Source organism: Myodes glareolus, chromosome 16 (assembly GCF_982192425.1).
Source record: "Myodes glareolus chromosome 16, mMyoGla1.1, whole genome shotgun sequence".
NCBI lineage: Eukaryota > Metazoa > Chordata > Mammalia > Rodentia > Cricetidae > Myodes > Myodes glareolus.
The window spans coordinates 52,887,163-52,904,141 of NC_142041.1; the positions used below are offsets into that span (position 1 = coordinate 52,887,163).

At 39.5% G+C, this 16,979-nt stretch overlaps 1 pseudogene; it reads right to left on the reverse strand.

Annotated features, from left to right (window-relative positions):
* Positions 1–204: 204 nt before the first annotated feature.
* LOC148119583 (Nuclear RNase P) lies at positions 205–462 on the reverse strand (annotated as a pseudogene).
* Between the last annotated feature and the right edge of the window lie 16,517 nt (positions 463–16,979).

The window sequence follows — 16,979 nt, forward strand, 5'->3', positions numbered from 1 at the left end:
GTAGACCATCAATCTGACTACTTCCTGCTGACAAAGGGACGATGTTTGGGGGATAAATGTTTTTATCTGACTAAATTTTTGGCGACCTTGGCTGTGAGCAGCAGCAGCAGCTCCGCCTCTGAGGCACGGCCCACCGTGGCGCACTCCGCATGGCCCAAAGGCATGGCTCCGCCCCGGGCCGTGCGCGGGCTCGCCGTTTATCCCGTACCTGCGTTTATCCCGTACCTGCGAACTGTGCACCCTGCCTCACCTCAGGCATAGAACTCCGCCGGCCATGAGCCTTTTCCAAGCTCCGGCGAGGGGGGAGCCTCTCCTGCCCGGTCTGCCCGCGCGCGGAGCCCCGTTCTCTGGGAACTCACCTCCCCGCTCGGGGAGAGCCCGGTTAGGGCCGCGGGGGGCCCCAGTCTCAGACCTTCCCAGGGGCCAGGGAGTGACGAGCACTCAGCACGTGTCCCCGCTGACGCCCGCCCATGTTGCTATGGAAACGCGGTTCAGAGTTTGTGCTCAGAACTCAAGTGCTGGGATTAAAGGCGTGCGCCACCACGCCGGCTACTTCCTCAATCAAAATTAAAGTTTTCTGTACGTGAGAGCCAGAGACTGAGCTCTCTTAACAAAATTAGGCGAAAATCACCTCCAAAAGCTGTGTGGCTCTTTAAGAACAGGAAAGGCAGTCTTCGAACTCGATCAAGCCCGCCTCCCTACGAGACTGTTGCCCTGGTCTCTAACAGCGAGTACGGACGGAGGAAGCCGCGGATCTCCCAACCGTAAACCTCGCCTTTTTTGCTGTTGTTTTTATTTACATTCCTCCTGCACTGAACTTAAGGGATTTTTCTTCCCCGTTGCTTTCTGTACCTTCTTTCAGATACCTTAACTTTGATTCTTTCTATTTTCTTTTCTTTTTAGGCCTATACTTTTTCCATTCTTTTTCCTCCCCTTTCTGGAGGATTTAACTGACGTCACTCACCGCTCCACGTGTTCAGAGTTCTGAAATTCACGGCTCTCTGTGTCCTGGTGTCTGATTTCGGCTTTTTCTTCCCAGGCTTTTAGCTCCAGTTGCTGGGCGCTTCCTGCTCAGGGTCCCCCGGCATAGTTGTCAGGGTCCCTCGGCGTCCCGAGGTTTCGAGCACCAGTTGCGGCGCGCATCCTGACCAGCAGGAATGAACGCCACCAAAAACGAGAATTCCTTCCCTGGTCACGTCTTTATTCGGAGCCCTTTGATTGAGGAAAATTGGGGGAAGGGAAGATAGAGCAGGGACAAGAGAAAGCTTAGAGAGAGGAAGTTGAGCCCCGAGGCAGCTGCTTTTAAACGGTGGAGAGGCTTGAACACTGTCCTGATTGGTTAATGCCATTCTGCTGGTCTGAGCATGTGCAAGCAAGGGTGCAGGCAAGGGTGCTCAGCCCACGTGGCTAAGCAGGTATACCTCCAAACTGCAGGACCACCTGTGCCTCCAGGTGGCTCCCAACAGCATGTGACAAAGCATAGATAAGAAATACGGGTTAATTTAAATGTAAGAATTAGCTAGAAACAAGCCCAGGCCATTGGCCGAACAGTTATAATTCATATTAAGCCTCTGCATCTGTTATCTGGGAACTGGCAGGCAGGCTAGGAAAACTGCATACAGAAATGGGAAGAGAATGACAGATATGGGGAGTCCCTTGCTGGACCTCTAATAAAGGCAGCGCGGTGAGTATGACTGGACAGCTGCAGTAAGCACAGAATGTCGTTCCAGCCAAAGACACCAGAGATAACTCAAACTTCATCTTTTAAAAAGGAAATATGTTGGTAGTTACGTGTAGAAATTGGAACCCTTGCGGGTTTCTAGTGAAAACAGACAATGTCATAGTTGCATGATAGTGTGCCTGTTCCTTTAAAATGAAAATTGAATTACCATGTATCTTAGTTACTACTGCTGTGAAGAGACAGCATGACCAAGGTAACCTATATAAAAGGAAGTGCTTAATTGGGGCCTTGCTTACAGTTTTGGAAGGTTAGTCCATGAATGTCATGGCAGGGAACATGGTAACAGGTAGGTAGACCAGCATGACACCAGAGCAGTGACTGAGAGCTTTACATCCTGTTCTACAGGCAGCAGATAGCGGGAGAAACTGTCACTGGTGTGGACTTTTGAAACTTCAAAACCTATCACCAGTGACACAGCTCCTCCAAAAAGATCGTGCCCACTCTAGTAAGGCCATAGCTCTTGCTCCTTCCCAAACAATTCCACCAACTGGGACCAAACATTCAAATATATGAACCTATGGGGGCTTTTCCCTTCAAACCATGACACCACACTGGTGTGGGAGAATGGTCTGTATTCTGTCAATTATATTTGAAATAAACACTGATTGGCCAGTAGCCAGGAAGAAAGTATAGGCGGGACAACCAGACAGGAAGTAGAGGTGGGACAATGAGAACAGGAGAATTCTGGGAAGAAGAAAGCCCATTCCTCTGATGTCCTGCCCAGACACAGAAGAAGAAAGATGTGACCTGCCCCACTGAAAAAGGTACCAAGCCATGTAGCTAACATATGCTAGAATAATGGGTTAATATAAGTTATAAGAGTTAATAAGGAGGGGAGGAAGTGGAAATTTTTATAAACAAATAAATTAATTAATTAAAAAAAGAGTTAATAAGAAGCCTGAGCTAATGGGACAATCAGTTTATAGTTAATGTAGACTTCTGTGTGATTTCTTTGGGACTTAACAACTGTCGGAACCGGCAGGACAGAAGCCCCAACAACACCACACAGAATGAGTCAGCCTTCTGTTATGTTTATAAGCCTCAAAATAATGAAAAGTAGGGACTCCAATATGTAGAAATCTATATCAACTTTATTCCCAATAGCCAAGGGGTTGAAAGAATCTAGGTTTCCATTAATATATGCACGAGAAAACAAGCTATGGTATATATAGAGAGTAGATTATTATTCAGTGTTAAAAGGAAACAGGTTTGTATATATTTATTTCTATCTTGCAGTATGCCACCTATATCTCACTACAAATACATACAAGATACACATATATTTCCTAAGATGAATATACTTTAAAAACATTATGCTAAGTTTAATAAACAAGACAGAGAACAGATGTGTGATTTCCCTTTTATAAGGTACCTAGAAGACCCTAATCATTAAGAACAAGGATTATAAAAACAATTGACAGGGACTTGGGAGAAGAAAGTGAGAATGATTGCTTAATGACAACAATTGTTTAATTTGGCACACTCAAAAAGTTCTAGGATGGAAAACAATGATGGGCACACATTGCTGTTAAATCTTTCAGTGCTACCTAACTGTGCTTAAGTGAGATCCAACAAAAAGGAAGTACTTTTTCTCCCCCGTCAAAATAAAATTTATAATTGTTGCTCATTGTAGATTGTTTCATAGTGCTTTATTGTTGTCTTTTCTTTATTTCTTTTTTTTTCTATGCCTGCTGGGAACCAGGGAGCTATACATGGGACTCAATGTATTAATTTAGCCTATTGGAGATTTATAAATAGCAGGGGGTTATTGTAAATCCTGTTTAATTTTTGTAGTTCACACTTACACTAGGGAGAATAAAAGAAAATGAACACACATATATATCACAATAATGTCTCATAATAATATAATAGTTCTTAAACTTAGGTAAAGAATAATTTGTTTTTCTGTGACTAATATTAAATTCTAACTCTTTGGATTAATATTCTGGGATTGTTAAAGAATTGCTCCCCCACCCACCATGTGGGCTTTCTACCTTCATGTGGTTTCATTGTATTTCAGGGATAAGGAAACATCTGTTGCTATCTGTCTGTTCTGGAATCCACAGCAGTGTCATTTAATAAAGCTGGTCTTTGACTGTTGTTATTTGTGCTGGTTGTTTTTTATGTCAACTTGACACAGGCTAGAGAGATTCTTGTAGGAGGAGAGAGTCACTTATCGGTTCCCAGCCTCTTGTTGGTTCCCAGTCCCTTAGTCCCAAAACAATCACACAAAACTGTATTAATTAAATCATTGCTTGGCCCATTAGCTCTAGCTTCTTATTAGTTAACCTTTACATATTAATTTAACTCATTTCTATTAATGTGTGTATGGCCACATGGCCGTGGCTTACTGGCTAAAGTTCCAGCATCTGTCTTTGGAGGGGCTACATGGCTTCTCTCTGATTCTTCCCTTCTTTCTTCCAGCATTCCGCTTAGGTTTCTCTGCCTACCTCTATTCTACCCTATCAGGCCAAGCCAGTTTTATTTATTCATTAATGGTAATCACAGCATACAGTGGGGAGTCCCACATCAAATTCTGGAAGAGGGAACCTCAGCTGAGAAAATATTCCCACAAGACAGGTCTGAAAGTAATCTTGTGGTACATTTTCTTAATTGATGATTGATATGAGAAGGCCAAGTCTTGGGCTGGTGATACTGGGAACTATAATGAAATAGGCTGAGTAAACCACAAAGAGTAGGTCAATAAGCAGCCTTTCTCCAAGGCTTCTGCTTCAGTTCCTGCTTCAAGTTTCCTACCTTGAATTCCTGCCTTGAATTCCCTTCATGCAGGATTGAAATTTTCTCTCCAAGTTATTTTTAGTTATGGTGTTTTATCACAACAGTAGAGCCTTGAGATAACATTAGATACTCACACCAAATATTTGAAATTAGGATTCGCATGTAAGATAGAACACATGACACGTGTGTCTGGGCACAAGAAATATAATATTTTCTCACTCTTAAGTGGCTTTTAGACATAAGGAACCCCCCAACCCAAACCAAACTAGTTTATAATTCATAATCACAGTGAACCTAGTCAACAAAGAGGACTCTAAGAGAGACATGCATGTGTTTAATCTACATGGGGAGTAGAAAAAGACAAGATTGCCTGAGTAAATTGGGAGCGTGAAGATCGTGAGAGAGGGTGGAAGGGGGGCAGAAGGAAGGGGAACAGAGTAAAAAATATAGTTCAACAAAAACAATAAAAATAAGAAATATGGACTGGAGAGATGGCACAGTCTGTAAAGTATTTGCTGTGCAAACATGGGGTTCAGATTTCCAGCACCAACACACCAACACACACACACACACACACACAGATAGAGAGAGAGAGAGAGAGAGAGAGAGAGAGAGAGAGAGAGAAAGAGAGAGAGAGAGAATCTGAAAATTGATATGGAGAGACACAAAAGATCAAGGCTAGCCAAAGTAATCCTGAACAAAAGGAATACTGCCGGAGTTATCATCATACTTGATTTCAAATAAAATGCATGGCCCTGGCCTAAAAGCAGTGTAATAAAATGGAGGACTTGATATAAGTCCATATAATTATTGTTATTTGTTCCTAAGCCCCAAGACTCTACAGAGCAGTGGTCCTTGACCCAGGGGAGAACAGAGGCTAGAGTGTCCCATGGACTTCAATAGTACTAGCAAAGAACCACTATGAGGCCTGCATCACCAACAGCTTGGTTACTGGGGCAACAGGATAATATATATATATATATATATATATATATATATATATATATATATATGTGTGTGTGGTAGCAAGTTCATCATATCCCAATCTAAACTGAAGATCCACAGTTCTCTAGGAACCCCCTGAGATTACAGCACTAGATTGGTACTTCTGAGGCATCCAGTTTTCATGGTCTGAACCACTGCTGCACTCCTGTCCTTTCCATCAGTAGATGGTTATTGTTGGACTATGCTGACCAATCTGCTAACCACCCTGATAAATCAAGCACACATCCATCCATACATTCACACTATGGTAGTTTGAATGTAATTGGACCTCCTAAGGTTATTGGTAGTGGCAATATTAGCAGGTATATTTTTTTTTTTGCAGTTGGTATGGCCTTGTTGAAGACAGTATGTCACTGTGGGGTGTGTGGCTTTAGGCCTATGTATGCTCAAGCTACACCAAGTGTTTCAGTTCACTTCCTGTTGCCTGTGGATCAAGATGTAGGACTCTCAGCTCATTCTCCAGCACTTCTGCTTGCACACTTCCATGTCCCACCATGATGATAATGAACTAAACCTCTGGACTTGTAAGCCACCTAGTTGAGTGTTTCTATTTATAAAAGTTGCTGTAGTCATGGTGTCTTTTCACCGCAACAGAAATCCTAACACACACACACACATACACACACACACACACACACACACACACCCCATGCATTCTATCAATTCTGTTCTTTTAGAGAATGCTGACTAACACAGTCAAGAAATGAGTAAAGGTAGATGTCAACCAACAATTGAAAGGGTTAGAAAATCATGGTTCATAAATATAAAGGAGTATTACTCAGCTGCAGAGAAAAAATAAACTCATAAAATTTTCAGGTAAACTAATGGATGTCACAGGATTATTTGATCATACTGAAACACTCTGAGACTTTTTATTTATTTATTTATAAAAATTTCCACTTCCTCCTCTCCTCCCAATTAAAAAATGGGGTACTGAACTGAAAAGAGAATTCTCAACAGAAGAACTTCGAATGGCCAAAACACACTTAAGGTCATGCTCAACACTCTGAGACTTTTAACAACATTAAATCTTGAATCAGATGGCAGTGTCCATGACTAACTGATTGGGATTGGCCATAGGGAATTTGGAGGACCAGCATATAATACAGAGGCACAGGAAAGAGTGGGGGTGCTTAGACAGTTTTGTGGACTTTTACAATCTGGGGAGGTAGAGAGAAAGGATCAGATGGCCTCTACTGCTTTCTTGATCTATCAGATTTTTAAGCCAATATTTGACTCCTGAGCCTTTATTACTAATAGAACAACGCTTCAAATAGATCTTAGTAGACTAATTTTTCCATGATTTAGGCAATTTCAAGTTTATTTTCTTAGGAATATTAGGAGAAAATCAGAAAGAATCAGGAGGAAAAACAAAATGGAACTAATTCTTAGTTTTTAAGGGTCAAGGATTAGACCTGTGTCATCAGGTAGAGTACCCACTAGCTCATAGTAGACAGAGCTGAAATGAAATAAACCAACAATGACAAAAATCCAGGTCTTTATTTGTACTAGCCACTTTGAAAATGTCAATAGTGGAGTGTGGTTGGGTTACTGTATTGTACAGCTCATAGTCACGGATTGCCTCTGTCATGACTGAAACTGGCTAGTGCTGACCATAATGTGTGAGCCACATTTTTTAGTCTCCAGTCCTTGAAAGAATATCCTAGGATAAAGGACTAGGACAGGAGGAAAGAAGAGAAGTTTTGGGTCTTCAGGTGAAGTATAGATTTAGAGGTGATAGATATCTACTGGAGAACGCCCCCTCAATGATGGCATCTATGCACTGAATAGTATCCATGAACAGTCTGGTTCTATTCAAGCTACCACCATACAAAACTTGCCTTAGACATATGTCTGTTAGTTTTCCTTATGGGCTGTGTCAAAGGGCAACTTGTTGGTTAATGTCTGTCTTCAATAATCCAGTTGTGTTGTTTGGAAGCCTGGTATTGTGGTTGTTAACAGAGAACACGGACCATGGTTCCCAGTTTAAACAAAGAGGGTAGTAAGTGGGTTGGCTAGAGCAACTTTTATATAAGGGTTGGATTAAGTCATGCCCAACTCTAGAAGATTCAACAAGATTCCCCATGGGGAATTTTTGTTTGGACATTTGAGAGTCTTATTTAGTTCAAAAAGCAGCACAGAAGTTAAAGTTTGTAGGGAGGAAAGATACAAATGCCAAGGAGTGAGTGGATGTAGTCCCGGAAGGATATCTGTCTGTCTGAAACTGTCTTAGTCAGTTGTCTCATGTTAGAATGACCCTGGGTTTTAGTGCGGGGCTTAAAACCAATTTCACATAGTCCCATGAAGTTTCTTGTGTTTTCTCACCCAAACTTAATCCTCCTCCTCTGCATCTATTGCAAGAAGCCCATCAGCTGACTTTAGAATATATTAGGCTGCTATCTCTCAGAAGCCTGGGACTGCTCATTCTTCACTCAGTTCTCTGTCTTCATCTCAGTGCTATACCCCACGGATACTGGATGAGGAAGCTAATGATATAGGTGGATGGAAGCAGATTGCCAACCTAGGCCAGCCCTCTGTTGGCAAATAAGCAAAACCCCAAACAGTACAAACTGAAGTGATTATGTATAAATCATTTCCAAGTGAATGGAAAGGCTGAATATAAGTTTTTAAATAATTTCAAAATTCAACCAGTGTAGCCTTGGGTTTTAATTCTCCTTGGTTTCATCTAAACCCAAATTTCTCTGTGAGAGTATTTCAATCGTTGGCTATGGTCTTCCTTTGCATGATCTCATTTTGAAAATAGTGCTCTTATGTTTGGGAACTTGTGCTTATTAAGCGCATCAGCTTTGACCTGATGTTACCATATTGAGTGTCAAAGAGCACAGAACAGAGCACTAATGAGAAACGTAATGTCTGTGCTCAATCTCACAGAAGCACTGGTGTCAAAGGCTTGCTGGAAAGAATTAGAATCTAGAAAGATGCACTGAGGGATGCTGAGCCACTCTGTTCCCTTTAATGGTTGAGTTAATATCATCTATTCAAATATTACAGTAAGAGTTTGTTATTGTGGCAAGAAAACCACCATGGTTAGAACTTGAAAACAAGATTTCTTTCATGAATACCTATAGGGTACATACTGCTGGAGAAGTAGATAAGGAACCTATAGAACAAATGACAGGAACTTGGGGAGACTGTGTACTCCAGTGGCAGAACCAGTGGGGATTTTGCTGGGGAAAGATGCCTTATGACCGATCAGTTCTTATTCTCGCAAGGTTGTTTCTTCAGGAGGGAAAGTCAGGAAGGAGAATTTGCTGCATTGTTGCTTTTGGTGACTGCTCTTGGGTTACTTGAGGACAGTCAGAAAGTTGGTGAGTTGTGTGTGGATGGGTGTGTCTAAAATTTTGGTATGATGGTTTCCATTCCCCTTCTCTATCTTCTCTTAAAAACATTTTTACATTTCTCTTCTCAATGATGCACAAAACTTATTACTGTAGACTCTGTCACCAGTTTGCCCTTTGCCAACTCTGCTGGCTCCATGCTAGTCAGCTTTTCATCAATGCTGGAAATACCTGTATTTGCAAATGAGGAGACAACTCAGTTGGGGAAGTGTTTGCCATGTCAGCACGGTGACCCGAGTCTGAGCTCTAAAATGCTAAAAAGCTGTTCATCACGAGGCATCCCTATAATCCCAGTACTGGAAAGAAAGACACAGATGGATCTTTGGAACTCACTGGCCAGCAAGTTTAGCCAATTTTTTTTGTTCCGGGTTCAGTGAGACCCTTATCTCAGAAACAAAATGGAGAGCCTTTAAGGAACGACACTAGAGGCTGACCTCAGGCGTCCTTGCACACATATATGAATGCAACCCTGCACATATGGAACCAAACACTCAAACTCATATCAATCAACTCACAAAGGGAGAAGTTTAACTTTTGTTTATAGTGATGTAGGTGCTAATCCATGATTAATTGACTTGTCAGCACTGGGCCACCAAAAGGCACATCACGTCAAGTTTGTGTAGGAAAAAAAAAAGAAAACAAAACTGTTACCTCATGGCCAGGGAGTAAAAATGAAAACGAGAGGTGGAATAAGGGTGAAAAGGAGAGAGAGAAAGAAAGGTAAAGAAAGGGGGTCCCACTGGCTCTTTTAAGGCATACTCAGAGATATAAGGTCTCTCATACCAGGCTTTGTCTCTTAAAAGTAGTGTCAACCTGGGAAATACACAATATTAATGATTTTTTTTTTTACTATTTCATCTTTATTTTGTAGAAAGTCCTCAAGAGAAAGTACTTGGGAGGGGTCTCAGGTCCAGAAATGGTCTTTCCCTCTCTGAATAAATAATTCAATTTATATACTTTATTATGCAAACTGTTTTTAGGAACATTCACTTCTGTGTAGTATCTAGGGCATTGCCATCATATTTTTGTGTTTAGTATTATGTATGTGCATACATTTTTTAAATGCTCCAATGGTATTACTCATTGCGCTACATTGTTTTTCTACTTTATTATTCTTTGTCTTGATTCCATCATCTATTTTTACTTTTTCTTATCTGGCTTTATTTTATATCTGTGAGCTTGTCTATTTTATTTATTTTCTTAGCAAAGGCAATATATAAATAGATGGGTAGACCAAATGACGAAAAAATTCTGAAGCTGTTGTTTGCATTTCTATTGTCAACTGAGAACATCTGTTTCTTTTGAGAAGATATCTCTGCAATGTGTTACCAACATCGCTGCCTGCCTGTAAGAGATAATGTGCATAATCTTGCATTTCTTAATAGGCTTGTGGTTTTACTTAATGTCCTTGCCAAAAAAATTATTGTTTTGCAAGAAAAGCACTGGGTCTTATTTAGGTGGTTATATAATTTCTCTTGCAATGAAAATGTAAACAGGACAGGGATGCGTGGACAAGCAGGCCACCATATTGGGACATTGACCTAAATTACTTGCTTGGGTATTACTCCCATAATAACACTGACACTCTCATGTATTGTTTTATAAATGCAGTATTTTGGGGTTTGGGGTCATTCTCTCCTGTATTCTCTCTTCTGGAGGGCTTTCTTGTACCACTAAATCTAGTCCCTTGGTGTCTTGATGTTCAGTTTCTTCAAAGGTATTCTCTCTGCTCAAGGTGCTCAGTACACCGTCACAATGTCACCTGAAAAATATTTGTTAAACCCTCAGATCGGCATGCTATGGTTGACTCAAGTCCCCACTATAGTGCTCTAACTGCTTCTGATTTCAGAATCACCTAGAATGGAGTCACAAATGCTCTGTTACATGGCCACCATTGCCAATGCCAGTTCTCCCGAGCCACCCATCCCCCTTATTGTGTTCCCAAAAGGTTTTCATTCATGCTTCTTCTCAGCTCCAATGTCATTTTAATAAGTTCCCTTCCTTCTCTGTCTGTATCTCACTGAATCTGAAGTCAGTGAAAGAAATGTGCCCTTGGCCGCATTTCACATAAATCTCTCTTGTCTATGAAGTATCATGAAGCACTTGGGCAGAGGTTGCACATCTGCCACTTACTCTAAAGACTACTTAAATGTATGCATTTTCTATGCTTTAAAAAGTATTATTTCCTTAAAATAAATTCCAAACTCCTACAGTGAAACTATCAGGCCTCTCTTTAAAATGTTGAGTGCAGAGCTAACCACGTTGAATGGATTTAATCAAAGTGAATTAAGTAGATATGGATTATTATGAAATCTGAAGTTTAGTCTCAATACTTGCTTTTGAGTTAGTTATATTACTTTAGATCTTCACCATTTTACTTTTTTTTGAGTCATTAAATTTCTCATTCAAAACGTAGATTGCTAAGAGCTCTCTTTAAAGCAAACCACATAGAGGCAGCCAAAGGGATGTCCTTTCAAGGGGTCTCAATTAAATATGAACTTTTAGGCTTCTGGTGATTTAATGTGGCCAGGAAGCTGAATTGTAGTCAATGAGCTATATGCCGTTTGTCTTTGCCCAGTTATAAACCATACTAATTTCTCTATGTGCTGGTGGAATTCACTGAATTTATGGAACCTGGGGTGGATGGGGAAAGACATAGAATGTTGCAGTCTCTGGAAGGGTACATTTAATATATTCCCAGGCCATGCTATCTGTGCTTCAGAATTGAGCTCTGCCCAATGGAATGTGAGCAGAACTCAAGTGCCCCAAGTCTTTACTGGATCAATAAAATCTACCCATTCATATCTTCTCCTTGTCCCACTTTCTGACTAGATAAAAGCTCCGTGAACTGTAAGGAACAAGGAACCACAAGATGGAACTAAAGGAAGTACCAAGGAATGTTACAAAACACTGAACATCTCTCCATGCTCAAAGTGAGAAACTGAGATTTCAGGGTGGGCTGATTTTTTTTTTTTTTTACTTCAAATACAATAGGTTCCAAAAAGCCAGGACAAGTAGTAGGGATCAATCTTAGACAGTGATCCCACAGTCTGTTCGAACCATACAACTGTCACCCACATTTAGGGGGCTTAGTTTGGTCCTATGCTGATTACTTCCTTGTCCAGCTGGAGTTGGTGAGCTCCCATTAGCTCAGTTAAGCTGTTTCAGTGGGTGTCCCCATCATGGCCTTGACTGCTTTGCTCATATTCTCACTCCTCCCATTCTTCAACTGGGCTTTGGGATCTCAACCCAGTGCTCCACTGTGGCTCTTTGCCTCTGCTTCCATCAGTTGCTGGATGTAGGTTCTGTGGTGTCATTTAAGATAGTGATCAATCTGACAACAGGGCAAGGCTGGTTCCAGTACCCTCTCCACTATTGTTTAGGATCTTAGCTGGGGTCATTCTTGTGGATTCTTGGGAACTTCTTTAGTGTCATGTTTCTTGATAACCCTATAGTGACTCCCTTAATCAAGATATCTCTTTCCTTGCTTGCTGTCTCTCTCCTTCCCCCATCTCAACTACACCATTCCCTCAAGTTCTCCTCCCCATTCCCTTCTTCCCTCCTTCTCCACTTCCACACTCCCTTTTCCCCCACCCCCAAGCTTTCAATTTTATCAGGAGATTTGTCTATTTCCCCTTCCAACGAGGATTTATATATGTTTCTCCTAGGATTCTCCTTATTAGTTAACTTCTCTGGTGTCATGGACAATATAGGCTCCATATTCTTTGCTATAGAGCTAGTATCCACTTATGAGTGAGTCCATACCATGCTCATCTTTCTGGGTCTGGGCTACCTTACTCAGGATGGTGTTTTTTCTACTTCCATCCATTTGCATGGAAATTTCAAGATGTTATTTATTTATTTATTTATTTATTTATTACCTCTGAATAGTACTTCATTGTGTACATGTGCCATATTTTCTTTATCCATTCTTTGGTTGAGTGGTATCAAGGTTATTTCCAGGCTCTGGCTATTACAAATAATGCTGCTATGCACATAGCTGAACAAGTGTCCTTGTACTATGATTTAGCATCCTTTGGGTACATGTCTAAGAGTGGTATTGCTAGGTCTTGAGGTAGGTAGATTTCCAATTTTCTGAGAAATTGGTATACTAATTTCCAGAGGGGTTGTACAAGTTTGCATTCCCACCAGCAATGGATGAGTGTTCCCCTTACTCTGCATCCTCTCCAGCACAAGTTTCTATTGGTGTTTTTGATCTTAGATATTCTAACTGGTGTAAGATGGTATCTCAGAGTTATTTTGATTTGCATTTTCCTGATGGCTAAGGATGTCGAACATTTCCTTAAGTGTCTTTTGGCCATTTGAAATTCTTCTGATGAGAATTCTATGTTTAGATCTGTACCCCAATTTTTAAATTGGATTATTTGGTATTTTGATGTCTAATTTCTTGAGTTCTTTATATATTTTGGAGATCGGTCCTCTGTATGATGTGGGGTTGGTTAAGATCTTTTCCCATTCAGTGGGCTGCCTTTTTTATCTTATTGATTGTGTCTTTTGCTTTACAGAGGCTTCTCAGCTTTAGAGGTTTCATTTATTTATTGCTGCTGTCAGCATCTGTGCTACTGAGGAAGTGATCTCCTTTGCCCGTGCATTGAAGGCTAATTCCCACTTTCTATTCTATTAGGTACAGGTAGTCAGATTTATATTGAGGGCTTTAATCCATTTGAACTTGAGTTTTGTGCATGGGATAGATGTGGATCTATTTTCATTCTTCTACAGGTTGACATCCAGTTGTGCCAGCACCATTTGTTGAAGATGCTTTCTTTTTTCTATTGTATTATTTTAGCTTCTTTGTCAAAAATCAAGTGTTCATAAGTGTGTGGATTAATATCCAGATCTCAATTTGATTACATTGGTCAACCTATCTGTTTTTATGCTAATACCAGGCCGTTTTCATTTCTGTAGCTTTATATTAGAGTTTGATGTCAGGGATGGTGATGCCTCCATAAGTTCTTTTATTGTACAAGATTGGTTTGGCTGTCCTGGGTTTTTTGTTTTTTCATATAACTATATATTTTATTGTTCTTTCAAGGTCTGTGAAGAATTGTTTTGGGATTTTGATGGGTAATGCATTGAATTTGTAGACAATGTTTTATATGATTGCCATTTTTATTGTGTTGATCCTACCTATCCAGGAGCATAGGAGATCTTTCCATTTTCTTGGTATCTTTGTCAATTTCTTTCTTTAAAGATTTAAGGTTCTTGTCAAACAGGTGTTTCACTTGTTTGGTTAATGTTGCCCCAAGATATTTTATGTTATTTGTGGCTATTGTTAGAGTAATGTTTCTCTTATTTCTTTCTCAAATTCTTTATCATTTGTATATAGGAGGGATACAGTTGTTTTTTTTTTTTGAGTTGATTTTGTATCCTGACATATTACTGAAGGTATTTATCAGCTGTAGGAGTTCCCTGGTAGAGTTTTTGGGGTTACTTTGTTTACTATCATATCATCAGCAAATAGCAAAACTGTGACTTCTTCCTTTCCAATTTGCATCCCCTGACTTCCTTTTATTGTCTTCTTGCTCTAGCCAGAACTTCAAGAATGATATTGACTAGATATGGAGGGAGTGGACAGCCTTTTCTTGTTCCTTATTTTAGTGGAATTGCTTTGAGTTTCTCTCCACTTAGTTTGATGTTGGCTGTTGGATTGTTGTATATTGTTTTTATTATGTTTAGATATGTTCCTTGTATCCCTGCTCTCTCCAAGACCTTTATCATGAAGGGATATTGGATTTTGTCAAATGTTGTTTCAACATTTAATGAGATTATCATATGGTTTTTTTCTTTCTGTTTATTTATATGGTGGATTACATCAATAGATTTTTATATGTTGAGCCATACCTGCATCTCTAGGATGAAGCTGACTTGATTATGGTGGATAATTTGTCTGATATATTTTTGGATTTGGTTTGCCCAAATTTTACTACTTTTACATCTTTGTTCATGAGGGAGACTGATCTTTTTTTGGCTGAGCCTTTGTGTTGTTTGAGTATCAGTGTAAGTGTAGCCTCATAAAAAGAGTTTGGCAATGTTCATTTTGTTTGTATTCTGTAGAACAACTTGAGGAATATTGGTATTAGCTCTTCTTTAAAGTTCTAGTAGAATTCTGCACTGAAACTATCTGGCCCTGGGCTTTCTTTGGTTGGAAGGCCTTAGATGACTGTTTCTATTTTCTTGCAAGTTATAGGTCTATTTAAATTGTTCATCTGGTCTTGATGTAATTTTGGGATGTGGTACCTATCCAGAACATTGCCCATTTCTTTTACATTTTCCAATTTTGTAGAATGTAGGTTTTTGTAGTATGACCTGATGATTCTTTGGATTTCCTCCTTGTCTGTTGTTATGTCCCTCTTTTCATTTCTGATTGTGTTAATTTGGATGTTCTCTCTTTGCCTTTTGATTAGTTTGGATAAGGGTTTGTCTACCTTTTTTATTTTCTCAAAGAACCAGCTCTTTGTCTTATTATTTGTATTGTTTTCTTTGTTTCTATTTTATTGATTTCAGCCCTCAGTTTGGTTACTTCATGTCATCTATTCCTCCTAGGTGAGTCTTCTTCTTTTTGTTCTAGAGCTTTCAGGTTTGCTGGTAAGTCACTAATGTGAGATTTCTCGACTTTCTTCATGTAGGCACTTTAGTGCTATGAACTTCCCTCTTAGCACTGGTTTCATAGTGTCCCATAAGTTTGGGTATATTGTGCCTTCACTTTTGCTGATTTTGAGAAAGTCTTTAATTTTTTTCTTTATTTCTTCTTTGACCCAGAGGTGATTTCATTTCACACTATTCAATTCCCACGATTTTGCGGACTTTCTGCAGTTAGTGTTGCTGTGGGATTCAAGCTTTATACCACGGTGAACCAATAATATACAGGGGGTTATTCCAAGTTTTTTGTGTCTGTTGAGGTTTGCTTTGTGGTCAGTTTTAGAAGATTCCATGAGGTGGTGAGAAGATGTTTTTCTTTTGTGTTTGTGTGAATTGTTCTATAGATGTCTGTTAAGTTCATTTGAATAACGACATATGTTAGTTCTCTTATTTCTCTGTTAAATTTCAGTCTAGTTGACCTGTCCTTTGGGGAGAATAGGGTGTTGAAGTCTCCTAGTATTAGTGTGTTGGGTTTGATGTACGATTTAAGCTTTAGTAATGTTTTATTACATATATGGATGCTCTTGCATTTGGGACATAGATGTTCAGGATTGAGATTTATGGTTAGCTAGTGGCTAGCTCTGCACTCTGATCTCCAGACAAGCTTAATTTGCTAGAGCATAAAGAACATATCACCACAAAAATGTACATGCTAACTAAAGTTTGGCAAATCATCAAGGGCAGAATTTGATCATATTAGCATCTATCACAATCTTTAAAAACAGGTAGCACAATAATTTGAATATACCTGAGCTTTATCATGTAATATGGAAATTCTGACCATAACAGAATAGTTTATTGATATTTATCATGCCATTTGATCATCTTACCCTTCACAGGATGTTAGTTCACTTTATTTCTAAGTTAATAACTATTTTTTAAATATTCAAGTCATAGTATTCAGGATATTATAGGTTTGATATTTGAATTTATTATGTTTATAGAGCACTACTGAGTTTATTTGTCAGCCATGTGGTTGAGGGTAGCTTGCCTGTAATTTCTTTAGGCTTTCAAATTCTTGAATTTTTTTTTGCACCAGTGATCATTTGATTTTAAATGTGTACATGTGTGTTCATGTATATACTAGCATCTTGCTATGAGAGTTCACCTTTTTAGAGCAGAGTGAAATGGAAGAATGAGTTACACAAAGACAATATTTGAAATGCCAAAGAAATAAGATTGCAAAGTTTTGTGTCCAAGTGTATTAGTTTTTTATAGCTACTGCAACAATTGCTATAAGCTCAGTGGTTTAAAATGAGGCACTTTTTTGTACTATTAAAGTTTGGGAGGTCAGATGTTGTACTAGACTAAGAGTATAGCCAGTTTAAAAATAAGATGCAGAAAGAGAAGAGGCACAAGAGGGATAGGCCTTTTGCACTGAGACTCCTGTTTGCATTCCTTGGTTTCTTAGGTCAGGAGTTCTATCCTAGAGCCTTTGTATCTCAGTTAGTTTTCTATTACCATTTGTATCACCA